Raw genomic sequence first — 2777 nt, 5'->3', positions numbered from 1 at the left:
TTTATAATTTAATCTTTAATCTGTATTTTCTTTTCCTTTATCTTGCATTTGCCTCTTTCAAGAATAAAATTCAACGTACCAGCTGCAGTACCCTCGTGTTCCATTAGTAGTAAGCGTACCACCTGCAGTACCCTCGTGTTCCACCAGTAGTAAGCGTACCAACTGCAGTACCATCGTGTTCCACCAGTAGTAAGCGTACCACCTGCAGTACCCTCGTGTTCCACCAGTAGTAAGCGTACCACCTGCAGTACCCTCGTGTTCCACCAGTAGTAAGCGTACCACCTGCAGTACCCTCGTGTTCCACCAGTAGTGAGCGTACCACCTGCAGTACCATCGTGTTCCACCAGTAGTAAGCGTACCACCTGCAGTACCATCGTTTTCCACCAGTAGCAAGCGTACCACAGGTTGAAAACACTGCATGCTGATTGCCCTTTGCTAGATTATTTTACAAAAAGCATCTTACAATACCTGTGCATTTATTGTTATAACATGTAGCCCAGAGAAAAACAAACCTCTAATGCTTGGAGTTATACTGCCATTCTCAACCAGTTGAGCCATACAGTGTTTGACCATTGACCAAATATGTTTTACCAGCAATGGTACTGGTACACCAATCCCCCTTTGATGATCATGTAATGATGGACGGGGTCCCTACCTCCATACACCTTGACCTCACAGAGCTGCAGATATTCGATTTCATGAGAGGACCGGTAGAAGTTGATAAACCTTCCTTCCATTCCCCAACATTTGACAGTCTGAGTCAAGCAGCCTGGGTCATCGTTGATGATGGCACACCTGAGCGAAAGACAGAGACGATACAGTAGTCTGGTGAAGGTAGGTATCAGAGGCTAAATTCCAGTACCTGGTGTGTGTCCAAGTGTACTAGAGCAGAGCACTGGTTGTGTTTCCTATTCTATACTTTTATCCAAAGACACTTAAAAGCAGGTTGAGGTCATGAGAGATAAAACCCAGAAAGATTTGCTGGGAGTCTAACAGTATGGAGCAAATGTAGGGACGGTGACCTGTGATTCACCTTGGATTGTCATTGCCGTTGTTTGACAGTGAATCCCCGATGAGAATTTCCACGTTGTTGAGCATGCTCCTACCAATATTCCTATTGGTGACCACAATCTCTGACACCCGGTACACACCAGGAAGCTCCAGCCTCCACCATGGTTTAGCCTGTTTGGCGGTAATGCTGCAAGTGTAGTGCTCAAAGTCAGGGTCGCTGTTCCCATCGATGGAGCGTTCGGCCAGCCCTCCCCAATCGGTTGTAGACTGAATAGCCGTGCCACTCAATGCTACGTTAATGCGGGATGCAACTAATGGAGAGTGAAACCACAGGCTAGTTTGTCAAGTTGAAAAAACATATTGAAATACTTGCCTGATTGGATAACTTGTAATCGGCCCCTAAATTGGGCACATAGAAATACCTGAAAATCCAGGGGACTTCCACAAGAGGACCAAAACACCTGGTGAAGAGAAAATATTATTTACTTAAAATAAGTAATATCTCAGCTATTATCAGCTAATATTTACAAGCATATATCCCGCAACTATGTGGATAAATGACTCTGCAACAAGTCAAGAATCGTGGCGAAGGGAAATGGGGAATGTACTAAGCCTTGAAAAAATCAGATACCACAACAATGAAAAATTGAAATTTTCTAATAATAGATTGAATTAATCTAGCACTTTTCTAGACGTGTGTAGATCCCACTTGGGTGATGAACGGCAGCCAATCTGCACCAGAAGGCTCACCACACACCAGCTTGAGGGAATTAATGAGTCAGCCAATTATGGGGCAAGATTGAATGAGCCTGGTGGGGCAGTTTTAGCAAGGACACCGGGGAAACCCCAACTCTTTGCGATAAGTGCCCTAGGATCTTTATATGACCTCAGTGAGTCAGGACCTCATTTTTACGTCTCCTCCGAAGGGCGACGCCTTCCACAGCACAGTATCCCCGTCACTGCACTGGGATTGATGTTAAGGCCAGAGGGAAGAGTTCCATCTTTTTGCCACCACCCGAAACCACCTACAGCACCTGGTATTACCAGGCGGTCTCCCATCCAAGTACTAACCAGACCCAACCATGCTTAGCTTCCGAGATCAGACGAGACCGGGCGGGTTCATAGTGGTAAGCCTGTCTGATCTGGGACCCTCCACTGTTGTACATAAAGGGCCAAGACTGAGACCTAATGTACGCTTCTGGAAACCCTGATCAATGTTTTCTTTGGGATATTTATTTCTTAATGTAAATACTCTGTATTGAACTGCATTACATTCATGATTCTCATGCCTGTTTTGCAATATGTGCAATGTTCAATCCATAACCAAAATTACTTTTATTTATATCTGTAAAAAAAGAAATTATCTATAGTATATATATAAAAAAACAAGAGGCAAGCCGTCAACAGTTATGGTAGGTACATTTTCATAAATTAAATTCAATGAACCGGATAATGATTAGTACTGTAGTGCTGTGGAAAACCTACCAATCAAACTGCAGATGAGACGAATGGACCCCATAGTTGATACTTGAGAAAGAACCTGTTCAGATCATAAATAGTCCAAGCTACTTGGTAGACATGTCTTCATGTTAACATTCTTTCAAAAGTGAAGGATCTACCATCAAAAAGCAAAACAATAAAACTCTAAAAGAGTTCTCTCTCTCTGATTTGAGATGGTACTCACCTGTAGAGTCGGTAGCTCAATTCAAAGGAACAGAAATAGAATGGAGACACTTGTGTGTCCGTTTTCCCTTTCTCACACAGAG

The 2777-nt window shown here is 43.4% G+C and overlaps 1 pseudogene; it reads right to left on the bottom strand.

Moving 5' to 3' along the window:
* Positions 1 to 2033: 2033 nt before the first annotated feature.
* On the bottom strand, positions 2034 to 2152 carry LOC115544635 (uncharacterized; annotated as a pseudogene).
* Between the last annotated feature and the right edge of the window lie 625 nt (positions 2153 to 2777).

This window comes from Gadus morhua, chromosome 5, assembly GCF_902167405.1.
Source record: "Gadus morhua chromosome 5, gadMor3.0, whole genome shotgun sequence".
Taxonomy (NCBI): Eukaryota; Metazoa; Chordata; class Actinopteri; order Gadiformes; family Gadidae; genus Gadus; species Gadus morhua.
Note: the sequence above shows the minus strand (reverse complement) of the source record. Positions and strands in the feature narration are given on the sequence as shown.